This window comes from Rhipicephalus sanguineus, chromosome 6, assembly GCF_013339695.2.
Source record: "Rhipicephalus sanguineus isolate Rsan-2018 chromosome 6, BIME_Rsan_1.4, whole genome shotgun sequence".
Classification (NCBI taxonomy): Eukaryota; Metazoa; Arthropoda; class Arachnida; order Ixodida; family Ixodidae; genus Rhipicephalus; species Rhipicephalus sanguineus.
In genome coordinates this window covers 46,416,137-46,436,634 of record NC_051181.1, presented here as the reverse complement: position 1 = coordinate 46,436,634, position 20,498 = coordinate 46,416,137, and the positions used below count along the sequence as shown (strand labels likewise).

General features: G+C 45.3%; 1 pseudogene; it reads left to right on the top strand.

Annotated features, from left to right (window-relative positions):
- Positions 1 to 1,346: 1,346 nt before the first annotated feature.
- Positions 1,347 to 20,498, top strand: part of LOC119395749 (glutamate receptor ionotropic, kainate 2-like) — a 38,844-nt pseudogene continuing 19,692 nt past the window's right edge.

The following is a 20,498-nucleotide window of genomic DNA, read 5'->3' as shown; positions in this document are numbered from 1 at the left end:
CTCACCCACCCACCCACTCACTCACTCACCCACCCACTCACTACTCACTCACCCACTCACTCACTCACCCACTCACTCACTCACTCACTCACCCACTCACTCCCCACTCACCCACCCACCCACTCACTCACCCACTCTCTCTCACTCACTCACCCCCCCCCCCTCACTCACCCACTCACTCACTCCCCACTCATTCACACACTCACTCACTCACCCACTCACTCACTCATCACTCACCCACTCACTCACTCCCACTCACTCACCCACTCACTCACTCACCCACTCACTCTCTCACCCACTCACTCACTCACCCACTCACTCACTCACCCACTCACTCGCCCACTCACTCACTCACTCACTCACTCACCCACTCACTCACTCACTCACTCACTCACTCACCCACTCACTCACTCACTCACTCACTCACTCACCCACTCACTCACTCACTCACTCACTCACCCACTCACTCACTCACTCACTCACACACCCACTCACCCACCCACCCACTCACTCACCCACTCTCTCTCACTCACTCACCCACCCACCCACTCACTCACCCACTCACTCACTCACCCACTCATTCACACACTCACTCACTCACCCACTCACTCACTCACTCACTCACCCACTCACTCACTCACCCACTCACTCACCCACTCACTCACTCACCCACTCACTCTCTCACCCACTCACTCACTCACCCACTCACTCACTCACCCACTCACTCACTCACCCACTCACTCGCCCACTCACTCACACTCACTCACTCACTCACCCACTCACTCACTCACTCACTCACTCACCTCACTCACTCACTCACTCACTCACTCACTCACTCCTCACTCACTCACTCACTCACTCACCCACTCACTCACTCACTCACTCACTCACCCCTCACTCACTCACTCACTCACTCACTCACTCACCCACTCACTCACTCACTCACTCACTCACCCACTCACTCCACCCCTCAACTCCTACTCACATCACTCACTCACTCACTCACTCCTCACACTCACTCACTCACTCACTCACTCATCCCTCACGCGTCCCATTTAATATATGATAAATTGGCATTGCAGCGGTTCCATCAGGACGTTTTCTCAGAGCGTCCGCTTTGCATGACTTAGCAACGTTGTTATGAACCCGAACTGGCGTGAAACCAGACCTCACAATAGCGCACTGGACACTGCGCTCTCTTTGCGCGGCTCCCGAGCAAAGACGCGACGCCTGCAGAGTGTATGCCGAGGCTTCGACCTCTGCACCCTTTCCTTCCCTGGCGGCGCGTCAGGGAGGGTTGGGAGAGGAGAGCAAAAGGAGCGGTGGGAGACGGGATGCTGCGGCAGCACCGATCGATGCGGCGCCATCTTGGATCGCCGGCGGGCTGCATCTGCACCCAACCGTATAGTCTCCCCGTGCTCCGGTGGTGAAGTCTCCCGGGGACACGGACGCGCCGGCCGACAGGTAAGCCTTCCTTCACGTCGTCTTCGCGATCGCCAATGTGACGCAGATGCGTACCTGGAAACTATAGAACCCGCTTGGGCGAACATCCCAAAGCGAAAGCAGATATGTGCATTTCTGCGGCGTTGTAGAAGGCCGCGATTCGTCGAGATCGCTGTGCATCCCCCTTTCCCTTCCGTTCCCATCTGCTTGCAGTGATGAGCTTGTGTCGCACGCACGCGCGTACTTAATGATCTGCGGTCTCCGTCTAGACGCTTGGTTCGCGTTGTCCCTCAGTGCAGGTGTTCCCACATCAGGCCGTTTACTGTAGCGTACGACGTCGTTCGAACCAATACGCTTGAGATATCAGAGAGCGTGAGCTCTTGAGAAAATCATCTATAGTCGCCAGCAATATGAGATCGAACACTTAAATTACCTTTTAAGGGTCACAGCGAGTAAACGCTGTTGGCAAGCGTGAAAGTGTTCCTGACACTGAATGATCAAGCGGAAATGTATCTATGCAGTGGCTATACAATACGCCACATTCATACCAGTACATTACAATTAATCGTTGAATAAGCATGAATTTGGTGTTTCAGCTCATATTGCTCACGGTAGTACGTTATGCGACATTGAAAAAAAAAGTTTTTTTTTTTTTTTACAGAGAAAGATGTTTCCCTTGAAATGGCTGCGCACCAATTTAGGATGATACTGTATATCATGCATCTATGAAAATTACGAAAACCATTTAATTGTTGTTTAACTCGGAATTTTGTCTTGACCTTCGAATTTGAGAGCGCATTGTGAACAATTATTGGAAATTGTAGTGCTAGCAACGTTACTTGCAACGCACGCAGCTGTGAATGGAGGTTTTAAAAATAAACGAAGAAAGAAGATAAAGGTGGTCTGCACCTGAAACGACAGTGCGTATGTCCAAGAAAGAATACCAGCTGTGCTGTAAGCTAGGGTTGAAGAGTGGCCTTGTTGGTACAACGTATGGTGTGGGGGTTTGTGCAACATTGACAGAACACACAGGAGAGACACCCGCTTAACGTTGACTGACTGCGCCATACATGTCAGCCGTGACATTGCGAAATTATACTGAGTACGTGATGGCAAGAATGTATGACACGAACATTCTTTTTAGTTTCTTACTTTAAAAAAATGTTTCATCAAATGCGCAATTTTAAGAGCACCAGGTTGCTGCCCAAGAAAATGACTGCGCTGACTCAAAGTTCAAACGCCACATGGACAAGCATTCACTGTGCAGGACTCTAACTTGCACTACTAATAGTTACACAGCGCTTAACACTTCTGTTCGCAATGTGACATAGAACATCCGACGCATCTTTGCTCGATAGATAGATAGATAGATAGATAGATAGATAGATAGATAGATAGATAGATAGATAGATAGATAGATAGATAGATAGATAGATAGATAGATAGATAGATAGATAGATAGATAGATAGATAGATAGATAGATAGATAGATAGATAGATAGATAGATAGATATGATTTATTTTTATACGTTCGGTGTTTTTTTCCTCGAGAGGGAAACGTGTCACAGAATGGGTTCTGAATTCTATGTTTGATTCATATGTTCTATTTTGTTCTCTGTTTATTGAAAAGCATATTTGTGCTTGTGTTACATTTACTGTGCTCTCACTTTCATTACTTGCAAGATGCAGTTACTTATTTTATGCTCATTCATGTGTGCAGTACATGCTTTCTTGTCTCTTCCCTGTATACCGGCATGAGTGAAGTATAGGTGCACCAATAGGTAAATAGAAATCAAAGTACCATAGTTGACTTACTCGGTACTGTGGAGGAAGCTGCCAGTTTTTTACGTGGTCGCGTTGCCACCAACATTGTAACAAGGAACAGAAAGCCTTGATGCAGCGCTATAGATCCGAATTGTGTTCGTCTTGCATCTCGTCTGTCTCGCTGCACAAAAGCGCACTTGTCTCAGAGATGCTGTGCGCGTGACGAACGAGCCGAGGTCCGAGCTATGCGCACGCCTCTTTTGGAAGCTCGCACACCTGCTATTATTCACGACAAAGCCGAAGCGGCGGGGACTCGTGAAAGAAAGCTGCTACGGAACTGTGTCACGCAATTTTTGCTGCTCTCTTCCAGCCACGCGTGGCTGGGCAACGCGGCGTGATCCGAAACGATGGGTGTTACTCGCGTCACAGGAGCTCGGCAAGTGCTTCCTTCGTATTTCGTTAAAGCATCGCTATCTCTAACTTACGTGCAAGAAAAGAAACCGACAGACAGAGAGGCTTCGCGAGGTTCCGCTATTTGCTGCGATAAGCAGTCGGCTTGAAGACGACATCTTCTCTTCTAAAGAGCTGCTGCTGCGTAGTACTGTGTCTTTACTTTGTTTTCTACGAAGCTCTCGTGCGTTGTTATATTCGCCATTGTTATTATTTGGAAATTTAACTCTTATCCATTATCAGGGATTGACCAATATATGGATGAATGAATGAATGCACAACTTTATTTTCCCCTGGTTAACGGGAAGGGGGCAATGGGATGGTTTATACGATGTTAGAATGTAAATTTTCAGGAGTGATGCAGAATCTATTATTTATTTATTTATTTATTTATTTATTTATTTTGTAGCGAAGCGTTTGAACTCAATAATTTATTTATTTCTCAGAGCATACTCTTAACCCTCATTTTAGAAAATTCGGCAGATCCCACGTACCGTGGGAATCAATGTTATGCGAAGCATGCGCGGGATGGTGACTGTGTCGTAATTTTTCATATTGAGCGAAACGTTACGGAATGACGCTAGAGAAATGTGGAGGTGGTATACACACACTCATATGCTGAAGAGTCGCATATGTATTATATAACGAGTTGTTTACAGTTGCGTAACGATGACAAGAGCAACATTGGTGTTACCAGCACTAGACGTCGTAAGCTAGCTGATACATAGTGCTGATATTCTTCAATACTGCATAACGCGAATACGAAGATGCACAGGACAGGCGTTACTCGCAACGAAGCTTCATTCAGGAAATTTCCCCTGGACATACACACAGCCGAGTGGCACGCGCAGGCGCACTGCACGTACGTTACAGTCACCGTTGCAGTTATTACAGTTGCATTACAGTTGTTATGCTTATACTTGTTCATTATGACGGAGAACGCACGCAGGTTTCACGAACCCTTGTGTATGTGTAGAAGGGGTTCTTGACAGTTCTTGAACAAGGTCATCATCACCGTGATCAGTGAGCACCAGCAGCTGGACCGGGCTTGCTAATCGGATCCGTTCGTGATCGCAGCTACGAGGGGTGTGTAGTGAAGTGCAAGGTAAAGCACAGCTGATGGAAATCCTGGATGCCTCTTACGATGAAATGATCTATGACGCCTCCTGTCCTGGACGTGGCAGCGAGGTCTTTTGATGCCCTGTCCACATTCAAGCCGTCTGTGACGCAGTATAAAGACCAGGCGTTCTTGGGTTTTCATAAATCAATGTTGAAGTTACCCGTAATGATGAGACGCCTGGTTCTCTCGGCAGACTTGTTGTAGGAAGCCTTGACCCCGGTTTTCGCGTAATCGACATGGTCCATGTTGCGGACGACGTGATGAGTGCATGGTAGTTGAGCGTCTTCCAGAGGTGTTCTGTCTTCAGCTTCCTCACTTTCCTTGCGTCCGCCGCGGTAGCGTAGCGGTTACGGTGCTCGGCTGGTGACCCGAAGGTCGCGGGTTCGATCCCGGTCGCGGCGGTTGCAATTCGATGGAGGCAAAATGCTAGATGCCCGTGTACTGTGCGATCACGGTGCACGTTAAAGAATACCAGATGGTTAAAATTCCGCAGCCCTTCGCTACGGCGCCTCTCATCATCATATCGTGGTTCTGGGACATAAAACGCCAACAATTATTGTTATTTTCACTTTCCTTGCGTGTCAATGTGTGTGTTCGCGGTTACTGTGTTGGTTGAGGCTTCGTATCACTAGTGGCACATTCCCGTATAACATGAACTCTGGTATGCGGGTATGTGCCACACGTGACTGAGAGAAAGGGTTTCATGACGTACGCGACAGGTATTTTGCGTTATTCATGTCATGACCAGAGAATCGTGTTCGTCATACACTGATCCCCTGCTATGCCAAGCTTGGTATATTACAAGTTATGGAGACGACCAGGAGAGCGCCCAGACGTAGGCGGCTAGATAGATAGATAGATAGATAGATACGTAGATAGAAACGCCCAAAGTGCCTGAGGTTCGCTAAGAAATGCTTCGCATTTAATAATTACAGGGACGCAACATCAAATAACAATTGATATCGAAGGAACTTTTAGGGGACGTCAAACTTTAACAAAACAGCATTGGAAGATATGAAAATTGTAAAAAAGTGGCATGACAAGCAACGTAGAACATCAAGAGACTATCGAATGAATTTCGGGGAACATAACTATCAAGAAAGGCGAAAGGTTTCAAACGCCTACACACGGGTGCACTCAGCTATACGTGCAGGCAGTCCATTCCATCTTTCGTTAACATCAGAAAACCGCGAATACCGAAAGACGTTTGTGCGGGCGCCATAATATCGGATGGTTGCACCTTGATTTATCCTCTTACTGAGTATACCAGGTACTCGTATGCACAGAACTCACAAATTCAAACGCGACATCAAATTTTTTTAGTATAACGACTGACATTCGCTATTGCTCGAGATAACCACGTCAAGTCGCGACCAATCTGGTCTCTAAATATAATGTGGCCTCTAATGTACGCGTTCGAGTCGAAATTACGCCGATATGACACAAAATGAAGACGATGGAAATAAAAGTGTGCGCGTTACTCAGCCCTATATTGTCCCGTTTCAACCCGTGAGTGCTGTACATGCTTTTATACATATTTATATGATCTTTGAGAATCAAAAATTATAAATTTATGCTGGTCTTCTGTCGCCTAATTTCCTATAGTTCCAAATTACAAGAACTTAGCATTTCGGTGACTGAGTAAGGTTTTTTTTGTGCCTAGAACATAGAAATCGGGCCGCGAGAGTTTGAATTATTTCTTGTTTAGTGATTAGACCTTTTTGACAGGGACTCCAAACCACTGCAGCGTATACTAGAACAGGACAAAACTATGTGAAATGGTGATAAATGCCACAGCACGAAGAACGCCAGTTGTAAGAATCAGCGATCGTTGTTAGAAAAGCAAAAGAAAAGAATTAAGTCAGCTTCGCCCTAGTGGTGCCAAGCCTGAAGGAAGTGCGCAGCTGGGCAGCCATCTTTGTTTCTCTTTATTCTTCTCTTTCTTTCTTCATCTCTTTGTTTTTCTCTCTTCTCTCTAATTTTTCTATGTCTTCTTTGTCTCTGTTTATTTCTATTTCTTTCTTTGTCTCTCCATATATTTCTCTCTATTTCTCGCTTCCTCTTCCTTTCTATCTCTTTCACTTTCTGTATATATATTTCTCTCTCTTTCTGTTATTCTTAGCTTTATTTCTCTGTGTTTCTCTCTTTCTATTTTTTCTATGCTATGCTTTTTACTCTTGCCCCTTCTCCTTTCCTTCTTCCTCACCCTTACCTCTCTCCTCACCCTAACTTCTGTTTCCCGCCGCCTCGGTATGCTATACTATACAAGGCTATGGGTGTCCGAATGGTTAGATGCTCGCCTTCGGATCGCGGGTACGCTAGTTCGAATCCCGCCTCGTCAAGAAATCATTTTCGCCAAGAATGTTCCTCTTTCTCTTTCTTTGCGTCTCTTTCTTTCTCTCACTTCGTACTCGTTCTCTCGCCCATCAGAGTTATTGCATCCCACGCCGGACAAATCGGCGCACGAGTTCTGTGAGGGAAGCAGAAGATGAGGAAGAGGACGAACATAGCGCGTGCCGGTTCCTGATGGTGGTAGTTATCTGTTGACGGATTACAACCAACACTCTTAAAAAAAAAGGTTGCAGTACTCACTAACTTCGGTTTACTAACTATTTGTCACATATATTACTACACCGTTAGTAAGTGCGGTTAGTAACGGGGAGGTTAGTAACCGTTACTACCCTCGCTGTTACAAACGCACTTAGTAGAGGTTACTACCCTTCTCGTTGCTAACTAGTAAAATAGGTAGTAATGGTTACTACCAAAAAAATTCGTAACCGTGATCCATTCGCCTCACGGGTCACTTGTTTTTATAAAGGTCCAATTCGCGAGCATCAACATTGCTATATATCATTAGGTAATTATGCACAGTATGTCATGAATCAGAACAGCACACACACACAGCAAGGCTACGCGACACGTATAATTCATACGCGGTTCCAGGACTATTTATAGGCCTACCTCTGGAGTACGCAGCTGGTGCCAGTGAGCACCTAAGCTTTAGGATGAATAGTTTAAGTTATGCGCCTATATTTATATAGCGTACAATTTTATTAGGTACGCAAGGTAACGTAGCGTAGGACTTTTAATCAAGCATATTAAGACAAACAAGATGTTATGTCTATTTTGCGTAATATCTCCTCAACATGGCCTAATATACAAGACCCAAGAAGGGGGTACTAAGCTTACTAATATCGCCTCAATGAATTTGAATGGATCCCCGTGTTAGTGAATAGGTTGTAAAAAGCTCATAATAATAACTTCTAAGATTCGTTTAACAAGTTCGTTTAACAGGTGCATGACAAAAAGTTAGTAACGTTACGCAAGAGGTAGTAACCGTTGCAACCTTTAAGTCTCTACTAACGTGGGTAGGAAAAAGGTAGCAAGAAGTTAGTAGTGGTCCAAGAAAGCTAGTAACAGCTGCTGTTACGAATTATTTGCTCGTGGTTACAAGCTGTTTCCTAACTTTTTTTTAAGAGTGAACGGCTGGCATAAACAAGCTCCGCTGTTAAAATAATCACAACGGGGCATATTTGTGAGGCGAATCGGTGGGGCTCACTCGCAAATTCATGGATGGCGGCGCACACATCAGTTCCGCGTCTCTTGTCTGTGTACGAACATACTCCAACTTCGACATATGTTTCTGCCAAGTGCGGGACATTTACTGTGGTTGTCAAATTTTCAGTTCGAGACATTACATATGCTACTCTGCCCACTAAAGTTCCAGCCTCGTCGCTCGTTCATGACGGCCACTCAGAATGGGAGGAATAAGTGTAGCGACAGAATATCGTATACCTATTAGCATTATCATATGGCGTTACTGGTTATGCTAGTTTAAAGAAGGTTGACTGGCAGCGGCAGTCGCAAAACGCACGCGCACTGCGCAGTTTAGGTACACGCTGCCGACCCCCAGGTTGTCAGGATTAATGCGCCGACCACGACCATCGATACTTAGAGAATCTTAAGCTTGCTTGCTTTTAATAAATGAAGGTATTTAACTAACTAACTAACTAAACTAACTAACTAACTAACTAACTAACTAACTAACTAACTAACTAACTAACTAACTAACTAACTAACTAACTAACTAACTAACTAACTAACTAACTAACTAACTAACTAACTAACTAACTAACTAACTAACTAACTAACTAAATTACTAAATAAATAAATAAATAAATAAATAAATAAATAAATAAATAAATAAATAAATAAATAAACATACGTCGCCTTTTCTCTCGTGTCGTTCTTTTTTTTCCCCATTACTCAAATCATTACTCAAAGCACGCTCGATATTATGTAAATTGAGCACTGGCCAGGCGCAGGGGAGTCGACCGCCATATGCGGCTGCTCCAAGTTTATTGATCATCTTCAAAATGTCGGTTACGCAAAAAGCAGCTACGTGAGGAAATGGGCGGCAAGAGCATAAGACGGAACCATGCGCATTATAAATGTAGGCCGTTATGAGCCACATGCTTCGTTATAAAATATTGCAGCCAGAAGGCAGACTTCATAGCAGCGAAAATCATTATTTCAAGTCATTACGTAAAATAAGAACGCCATTGTACAAGCGACTTTTCAAGCGTGCTTCTCGAAGCGAAGTATAAGTTGCCAGATCAACTTACTTGAATATTCCTCTCTTCTTGTTCTTTGTTTTCGTACTACATATATACACGTCACAGGGATGATGCTCCGAAATACGAAATATTAATTGTTTTCGCGGTGGCACGATTACGAAGTAATAAATAAAAATGAACACTTTAGAACAGGACACTCCTGGGCTAGTTGGTGAAGCATATGTTTAACAACGTGAAACCCATTAGAATATATAGCCGCTTCTACCGTCTACTTTGATTTTCTTTCGTCGCGTATTTTGTGCTTCACTGTTAGTAAAAGGATCACCACCTGTGTCGCGAACTTTTACTTCGCTGCATGGAGAGAGTTAGGCCTTATGTTCGGTTTTCGTCGTGTTTTTTTTTCTCTTTCTTTCCTTGCTTTACTCTTTTTCTTTCTTTTTTTTGTGGGACGTGGACCTTGGGATGACGTATATATAGCTGCTTCGCGCGTTCTGGGATTGTCCGGCGTGTTGCGTGCAGTTCAGTGCAAATGAAAAAACGATTGGAACGTTTCCCAAACTACGTGTCGAAGTCCGGTTGCGTTGCACACAGCCCTAGAGTACACTGTCTTGCAAGGACCAATGCAGCGCATGGAGGCTTTTGCTCGCTGACCAATAACCCCCGTCGTGATGACGTTACCAGTGAGTGTACAGACTCACACGTGCTCTAAGTCGGGAGGTTAATGCGGCCTTGTCGTCACCGATGTCCAGGGTAAACTTGCTTACTCTGCCAGGCACCGATACTCTTGTTTTCGCCCACCAATATCGCGAGGAAGGGCATAAATACAACTCTTTGATTTGCGCTAGTGGGTGTAACTGATTACGCCTTTGGATAAGACCCGGGTTTGAGTACAGAAGTGTCTTAGAAGAAAGGGGCTGATGAGGTGCAGTAAAACGAAGAAGAAACAAGCAACAGTGATATCGGCACGTAAGAGGTGATGTGGCTCCCTGCTGTTGAACAAGAGGACTCCTCACCAAGTGGTCCCGATAACGAAGGCTACAACACTGCGAACATATTCTGAAGTTTATTACCAATGAAAGAGTCTGACGTGAATGAACGAAAAGGAAGCAAAATATGACAGAAACGTCAAATATGGCATGTCATTGTCTGAAACAAAATCTTGAACGTTCACTAAACTTTCCAGCTTTAACTTAGAAAAATTGCTTTTCTACGCTTAAGGTGGGAAATAATTTCGTTTCTGTAACACGATAATTCCGCTAAACTGTTTTCCACGCTTCCTATTGCATGCAACAGTTGTCGATGTGATTAAAGCTATTTCAGCGGAAGAGCAGCGTTGCTTAACCGCCGTATCAAGGTTTTGCTTCATAGAAACAGTTCTTAATTTTGTTTGATTTATCCTGCAGTAACACTGCAACATTGATCCGATGAAATCGCCTCTCTCTCTCTCTCTCTGTGTGTGTGTGTGTTTGTGTGTGTGTGTGTGTTGCAAAGTCAGCCTGTAGGACGTTTCTTGTTTATGGCGCCTCCTCAATTTAAAAAAAAAAAATCACATTTTCTGAAAACACCCTGCATGTAAACGAACCACCAGTTTTGAACCCTTAGTGTCTAAATCGTGACGCCGCAGTGACAGTATGCCAATCAAAAGACAATGAGCGGAATTGTCTCGCACCTTCCAGCACCAAGGACCAAAGCGGATGTTGGAAAGTGGCGTACCCTTACCTGCTCGCGGTGTTGCACTAAATCTGATGCTTTCCCCCGATCTGAGTAGTCCACGGTGTTACGGTGCGGTAAAAAGAATACCTGAATAAGGAGGAGCACCGGTCTTCTAGCATGATCCAGTGATGTAAACGTCGGGAGTGATTCATCGATGAGTGACAGTGAGGTTTGGTACGAATGATAGAAACGCCTGAGACTTGGTCCACGTGCGTCCACGCTGTGTTTCGTACGATTCCTCTACGATCCTTCCTTCGCTCCTTCCACGAAGGATGGAAGGCGCGCATCACCATGGGCACCTTCATAACAAGGAAAGGTTGCCATGAGGCCAAATCGGGACACAATCCTGCCGATGGTTATCAACCGTCTTCCGTCGTCATGCATCCTTTCGCAACAACCACTGCTTTTTTTTCTATTTGGAAACTATGCGACTCGGTCACGACTTCGGTGATGAAGGATAGTGCGTGGTGACTTGAGTACTTTACGCATGTTGAAGGTCTGTAGGTGAGTCCGGAGTGTTACTTTCAACCTAGTCAAGAAAATACCACTTCATGTCGGGTCCGCTGCTGTCTGCAGTCCGTCTTCGATCTAGTAAGCCATAGTCGCTTGTCGGGTACCGTCATTATCGCGACAACCCCGCGAGCCCTAGGTATCCATCCTCAAGCTACCCGAGTAGTGGTCGTCGGATTCGGAACTTTGGTGCTTCACCATAAAATTCTTGTTCCGTTGTCACCGCCTCACTTCACAGTTGACCGTGTACGACCATGTCGTCGGAGCGCTTCCGCCTCATACTGCTGCGACTGTTTGGGATGTTCTAGCCTCCCTGCCTGCCGAAAGCCCCTATACCCACCTGAAGGAGGCGCTGATCAGGCGCGCTACCGAAACGGAGCAACACCGATTACAGCGACCTCTTAAATTGGAGGTGCTCGGTGATCGCGAACCTACCCACTTATTACGTCGCATGCAAGCTTTCGCTCCAGACCTACTTAAACAAACATTGCACTTCTACGGGAAATTTTCCTACAGCGACTTCGAACGCAGGTGCGCAGACCGTGTCTTTATTATCGACACTGGACTCAGTCGGCCGAAAAAACTATGGATGTCAGATTAATGTGGCACGTCCCGTATTCTTTTCGTTCGTTTCTGCGTTAGTTTCCTGACATATATTTTATGTGCATGCAAGTTTAATAAACACTCCATGGATTAGTTCTAGCACACATAAGTAACCAAGAAAGTGCTGCAGAAAATGGCGCCACGGTTGCTCAACAGCAAGAACATTGCACGAGCAACAAGCAAAGTATTTTCCTTACGCCTTCCTTGTGCGCAGAAATACGGTGGCGGTGCTGATGATGACGGTAGTCAGGATGGTTTAGCGAGGGTGGTGAATTATTACGTCTTACTTGCCGAGTAAAGGAGGAACAGTGCTTCGTTAATCCAATCTTCGACTTTCTGATAGTGCTTCACTACAATGAAGCAACGTTGTTAACATAAAACTTCATGTTGACTTAACTGGTCAGCCCAAATTTCTGCGAGGCATTATCGTGGCGAGGTACTGCGCTAAATCTTGCTAATCACGGGCAGCGATATGCACATTCTTGTGACAAAATTATTTCTCTGTATGTTGCAGGCTTGCCATGACGACCCCGCTTGGCTGAGCGACGCTCAACGCTCAGGACGCCACCATGCGGCAGCACAAACACATCCCGGTGCTGCTGCTGCTGCTGCTGCCGTTTCTAGGCAGCTGGTCAGCCATGGCTGACATCAAGATTGGTAAGGGCTTCGTCCAGCATCTGTATACATTATTTGTTGTCCCCAGCGCGGTAAAGTTCAAATTATTTGGCGCAGACCTGCTACTTGCAGAAAATGCAGTAGTATTTTACGGAATTGGTTGTTTACTACTAACAGAACTTAATGTTCATAATTCTCTGCCTTCATCCACGCACCTCTAATCACGCTCCCAGCTTTTCAGCGACAAAACAAAAAAAGGCAGGTGCCTCCATCTGTGATTTCACGCAACGGAAATGGCAGACCTAGAGTTAGAACTCTAATTAAGATGTTAACATGCTGACTGGCGGCACTATTCCTGCTCCTTTCAACTCCTGTCGCCACGCAGGCTTTATAAATAAGGATTTCAGCGGGAACGCGGCCATCTTGGATAGTGCAAGCGAGAGGTGGGCAAAAGCCTATCAATGAAATATGCCAGTGCACTATGTTCCGTTAATATGACATCTTTAGGAGTACTAGGCGCCTTAAAATTGTTGAAGATTCAGCCACCTCGGAAATTTTCAATTCCGTCTAATTCAGCAGCATTTGATTCGCTGCATAGTCGTAAAGGCTCTTTTAGTGGAATGTTTTACAACGAATTAAAGAGATATCGAATTTACTAAAATCAGCGAGGTGGAGAGAAAAAAAAATTAATAATACTATGGCTTGGGGTTTTACGTCCCAACACCGCAATATCATTATGAGGGACACCGTAGTGGATGGCTCCGAAAATTTTGACCATCTGGTGTTCTTAGCGCGCACCTAAATCTATGTACACGGGCCTCAAACATTTGGCCTCCATCGAATGGGGAAGAATGTCGTCTGCCTGCCTGTTTTTATGACATGAAGCTATGAAACAAAGCCTGAAGGAATTCTAAAGTGGAAAATTTAGTAGTTGAAGGAGCAGCCCTCCTTCAACCGAACCCAGGACCGCAGTAAAACGCAATAAAACGCCATGAACTGTAATAGCTGCTGCAAATCGTTGGATAATATATAATAAAGAGTAGAATACAGACAGAATATTACGTGATTTACGGTTTGCTTTAACAAAGCCTTTGCAAAAGACTGCTACTTATGTTTGCAGTGGAACATGTCCTCAAACATTCCTAAAGATTGGCCCAGTTGGTATTCTATGACGTAAATGCATAGCGCATAAACAAAGAAAAAAGGGAAATGTGGCTTCTTTTTTGTCTCGTCCTTTTTTTCAGTGCTACGAAGTCAAATCGTCTGAAAATCATTTCTAACACGTTACATGCCAAAAAAAATTGCCCTTTAAGTGCGGGTCAATATTACCTCAGCCTACGCTGAACGAACGCCTCAGGATAGAGGACTAATATGACCTTCAGTATACATGCATATATATTGTACCGAAGATGGATTCTTGTATACTATAAGGAATAATTATTGCTGGCACTTGCAAACTTATTTTGAACGCGAGAGCGTTAAAAAGCTTGTTGAGCAGAAATTCCGAAAAATACGCGTTGGCTGTGAGTGAAAATTCAAGATAGATGCAAATAAATAAATAATGAAAATAAAAAAAGGCACGGGCCCGATTACGTTATCGCGTTCTACTCTTGAAGGCGAAGCGTAAGCGTCCTCTAAGTGTTTCACTGTAGTTTGGCTCATCGTAGCGTTGCAGTCTGTAATTCACCGCAAGGGTTTAAAAATCACGTGGCTTTGTGAAGTTTTAACCTTAACTTCGACACTATACAATTTGCCTGGTAGCCTGTTCCAAGCTACTTCCAATTATTCATATGCATACAGGGGGAGATTCTGGTATGCTTAGTTCTAGTCTGTTCGTATCAAGTTTATATGAGACTGAGTTGTGGTTGTTTTCATTGCGTCCTTCTTAGAGACATACGCAAGGTTGTGTTTTTGTAAATAAATATTATGGTAACACCATTGACAGATCACGTGTATTGCTATATTATTGTTGAGAAAACACGTAACGGGACGATTTGACGAGACGTTGCCATAAAACAGGGGGCAATTCAACCTTGGTATGTCTGTGATCTCTACCACAGGCGGCATCTTCGAGACAGGTGACGATGTGCTCGAAATGGCCTTCAGCTCGGCCGTGGACCGGATCAACACCATGGGCCTGGGAGAACCCGGCGCCCAGTTTGTCACCCCGGGTTCACGCCTGCTAGCCCGCGTCGAGCATACTGAGCGCCTCGACTCCTTCCAAGTACGTGGGGGGGGGTCCGAGCCCCCTTTCCATTCTTACCTCACAAAGAAATTTGGTATTGGCCAGGCTACTACAGTTGAAACTGGATTTAAAGAAGTGATAACCACGCCCGAATTATTTCGTTACATCGGGTAGCTCATAAAATCGAGAAAGGGATTTTTCGGGCCTTCGAAGTTTAAAATGGTAACGTGGCTACACCCAACAGCTACCACGACATCGTTCTTGCCGCCAACTTACGCCTGCGCGCCTGAAAAGTCCTCGAGGGCGGCCAGAGGGTGGCCTGGATGTGGAGTCTCCCATGCCACCCGCACATAAGGCACCATGTCCTTTCGATGCAGGCTCACGTAAAGCTTTGACAGACAACTGATATGCGAATACGGAGAGAACGATTTCAGTAATGGTGCAATCTAGCCGAGTCAGAAAGTGGCTAACAGACAAACAGTACCGTAAGAGCGTTACTGACTGCCGCGGAAGTTCCGCGGCTCATTCTTGGAGTGCATACTGTCCCCATTGGTCAAGCGCGTTACGCGTACACGGTGAACCCGGCTATTGCACACAGTCCTCGAAAAAATAGTGCCGTGATTAACATGCCATTGACCCTAAGATACAGGAGGGCACCTGTGTGAATTAAAGAACGAATGAAGGTAACCGGCATTGTTGTTGCCATTAATAGAAGAAAAAGGAGTGTCATAGACCATGCCTCCGGCTGGGCAGATAACCGTTGATTTAAAAGTGAAAGATTGTGTGCCAAGAGAAGGAACGCGCAGTTAAAAACGGCAGATAATCAAGCGATATGATGAAATTAAACAATTTGAAGGCATAACTCGGTATCAGCTAGCTCAAGACAACAGTAAGGGGAAGTGACTAGAAGATGCCTTTATCCGTTGACAATTATGATTAAACGTTCATTTGAAGATTATGGGTTGCTCGGCTTTTGTACGTGTCGTTGCACATGTAGGCCGAGCACCAACACAAAATTAGGGACCGACGACAATTGACATTTGCGAAATTTTGCTGTGGTTCTCATATTTGTTGTCGAGAATTCCTTTGTTAAGTTACTCAGACAGTTCAAATTTGGCCCTGTGTGGAAATTGTGAATTTCTTCACACTAGCGAGCTTATCATTAGAAAACAATTGTCGCTTTACACCTATAGGTATTGGGATTAGCTCTCCTTGGGCCAGCTGGCTAAATCTATATATATATATATATATATATATATATATATATATATATATATATATATATATATATATATATATATATATATATATATATATATATATATATAATATATATATATATATATATATATATATATATATATATATATATATATATAGTAGGTACTATAGTTCAGTGGCGTGTATCGACGGGCAAACACAGCTGAGCAGCTGTACTTCATTTGATTCCGTTCCGTGGGAGTATTCCGAACTTTCTTTGTTTACTTAGTCCATTAAGACAGTCAACTGACCTCGCGGCATCTCTGATAGGGAAGGTACATGTGGCGCATCGCCGCATCTCTGATAGGTGATAGGGAATCACATGTGACGTGCCACCGTGTCTCGCAGGCATCGCGCAAGGTGTGCGCTTTGCTCGAGGAAGGCGTGGCGGCCGTGTTCGGACCGCAGTCGGGCGAGGCCAGCGCTGCGGTTCGGTCGGCATGTGCCGTGCTCGACGTTCCGCACATGGAGACCCGTTGGGACTACCGCGTGAGGCCCGACAACCACTCGGTCAACCTGTTCCCGCACCCGGCCGCCCTGGGAAAGGCGTACCTGGACTTCATTAAGCACAAGGACTGGCGCACCTTCGCCGTCCTTTACGAGGAGAACGACGGTAAGCATTCGCTGCTACTGAAGGAAGAGTTACAGATGATGCCAGCAGCCGTCTCCCTGCACAACTAAGAAATCTCGTTTATGCGTTGAGTATAGGAAAACGTGCTTGTGCCGTCTACAGTGAAGTTTACGTGAGTCATTTGAACCAGAGCTCACTGCACAGGTATAACGGAACCATAGGCGTTTTACAAAATATGGAGGGGGTACTCTGGAATTCGAAGGCCATCGATGAGTATGACAGAATACTGCCTTAAACTGATATAACTGTGGTCGCTCTTGCAGTAGTGGGCCAACGTTTGGCTTAAGTGTCGTACTCCGCATTCACTGAAGCCTTGTCAACCTGGCGCGTGCTCGGGCACCTATTTTTGCGCAGCTTTGTCGCACCTCGGTACTGCTTCACTGGCGCGAGTTGACGCCACTAAATGCTGCACCCAAAAAGACAGCAGATCGCATATTAATAAATACTTGATGTGACGGGTCCAAGAAGACGCATCAGGCTAGGACCAAAGGTCAGACATTTGCGCGAGTTGACGCCACTAAATGCTGCACCCAAAAAGACAGCAGATCGCATATTATTAAATACTTGATGTGACGGGTCCAAGAAGACGCATCAGGCTAGGACCAAAGGTCAGACAAAAGAACATCTGTAAGACCATTGACAACTGCTGGCGGTAGTAGATGCTGAGATACTGCGCTATAGATGTCGTTTTGTCAAAACGTTGTCTCCAGTTTGACAAACATTTTATTCAACCACTTTTGATCCCATCAAGTGCTGCGCGGACCTTACTGTAACGTGCTGCATTTTACATGACGTTCTTCAATAATCTCGGTGCAGCGCTGATCCGGCTGCAGGAGATCTTGAAGGACCCGCTGATGCGCGAGCGCAAGGTTGTCGTCCGGCAGTTCGAGCCGGGCGTCGAGTACCGCAAGGTGCTCAAGGACGTCGGCAAGAGCGGCATCAAGAACATCGTGCTCGACGTGCCCATCGAGCACGTCCACACGGCGCTCAAACACGTGAGCCTCAACACTCTTTGTGCATGAACTGTCTAGTAAGCTCACTTGCAATATGTGCTCACTGGACGAAGAGGTTAGAGCCGAGCTTTGTTCTTGAATACATGGGGGCATGTCTTATACGTTCAGCATAGTTCACGCTCGGTCCCAATACCATGCGCATATATTGTATGCGTTACATACGTGGTCACTTGCTGAGAGTTGTATGCGGCCCACTTTGATCCCTTTAATCCTTTCCTCTCCCCTTAGCTTATCTGCTTTCTGGGGTCGAATTCACAAAGCTTTCATTCGCAAAATACCCTTGGCATTGGCCAGAAGGCTCCAAAATGATACGTCTCTCAGTAGGAGTGGCTGAAACTTTCTCGTGAATAATTTTATAGTTAGATACTTTTGTGAATACGGGACGTGATGCTTAATAATATCAGAAAATCGAGTTACAGTCATTATTATATGCAGTACTAATGAAGAGTGACCGCCAGCAAACCTTTCAGGACCTTGCTGTATTCTTGTGTATGAATTCGGTTAGAAGCATTCTTGCGTACACGTTCACGGAGAAGAAGCCATGTAAAGCAGGATGCTCTAAGATGACGAACTGCATTGTGATCGCAGTGTCGTTGAGATAGCTTATTTTTGTCCCAATATTATGTATGTACGTGCTTTGATTATGATTATTTCCACGCATTTGGAAACTTACAGGCCCAGCAGGTTGACATGATGTCCGAGTACCACAACTACTTCATCACGTCATTGGTGAGTGTCATCTTCTGATCAATGTAAATGAATGACCACTTATTTCTTCCACAGACCATGAGTGCGCTCGTTTTAGACGCTTTCATTACATGGCCGGCATTAAACCTGTAGCACCAAGGAGGTTTGGCACACGCAATGACTGTGGTAGCCGTCGTTGACGTAGAGATCGTTTGACATAATTTACGAGTGTGCTTTGTAAAATGAAAGCGTAAAAGAAGTCGCCTCATGCCCTAATATTTCGTGCACGCTACAGTTCCTTGGGGATTTCACTGTAAAGCATTGGTAGAAATGTGGCTAAACGCCTTGCTAAAGTAGTAGAAGTCGTAAAGTCCTGTACCTACGGACCATTACTAGTTAATATCTCTTTTGGAAAACGTAACTTTTATCGAAGGAAACGTCTTTGGGCATTTTACATCTCCCATAGAATGCATTGTATACTCTAAATCTTTTTCTTTTTTTTAAACACGCACATTAAGAATCGCCATGGTTGCGCAATTTTCAAGCACTTCGTTGCTCTTGTCGCCCAGGATGCCCACACAGTGGATATGGAAGACTTCCAGTATGGCGGAACCAATATATCGGCCTTCCGCCTGGTCGACACCAACGCCAAGGAGTTCGATGAAGTGGCCCGGGACTGGATGACGCGGCGACTACGCCATGGACAGAAAGGCGAAGGAAACTTGTACCGGGTAATAAGCAGCTGTTTTCGGGGCCCACAGTCGCTGTTTCACCACCACGCTGTTCCACAAACAATACGATAATCACGGATGCGAAATGTTAGAGCAGCTTTACAGGTGTTCTCGTTTGGCGATCCGTTCAGGCAAACAGTGCGAGAGAGACAGGCATGTACTACGTACTGTTATAGACCATTCCTTAATTTTTTCATTTTTATTTTCAATATATTGTTAGAAGCTATCAGGAACAAGAATGCTCCAGAAAGGCGATTAAGTGAAGACGACGAATGCAATCGCGCTCGTGTCGTTGCTGTTCCGCAATCTTGGCTGCAGCTGCTTCTATATGTTACAGCTTACAAGCCATCCCCATTTCTTATTTATTTCCGGCTTCGGATTGTTTTCTGTTTCAGGAGCGAATGTTTTAGAGCAATCCGTCTGGCATCGGCAAAATAAGAGCGTAGCGTGACTGATCAAGCCGCCCGAGCCAGATCTTTCTGTGCTCGCTCGCTCTGTTGTCACTAAGGCCAAGGGACGACGCTCAACTCCGGAAACGAACTCCTAAGAGCTCCGCTCTGAAAACGCTTCTAGGACTGTGACCAATGCAGCCACAATGCTCATTCACCATTGGAATGGCTGATAGCCCATTGTGTGAACTCTGAGGGTGCAGCGAAATCATCGTGCACCTTCTCTGCGAATGCACCCGTTTCGACACCCAAAGAGCAGCCCTCTCAGCCGCATTGGGCCAGCTAGACAACCGGCCTCTAACAGAGCGCAAAATCCTAGGGCACTGGCCTACCTGGTCTTCAGCGCGAGCGGCTATAAGGGCGTTGCTGCGGTTCCTTCGGCAAACCAGACTGAACGAAAAGTTGTTACTGGCCTCACACAATGCTTTTAGACAGGGACTTTGTAGTGTTGTTACCGACTCCATCCTTCTCTTTCATTCTTTCGTACCCCCCTTGCCCAGTACAGGGTAGCCAACCGGAGTATATTCCTGGTTAACCTCCCTCTCTTTCCTCTACCTTTCTCTCTCTGTATGCTCATACACACTGTTAGGGAATTCCCCGTAAAAGTTGCCGCACAACTTCTTTTACGTCAGCGCTTGAGTCACTTCTTATAGTGCCAAGATTCCTTCTCGTATCGAATGTTTCCAGATGCGCCGCACATAATTCTCATTAGTTCATTTATGCAAAAGTCTGCCTCGTAGAATACAC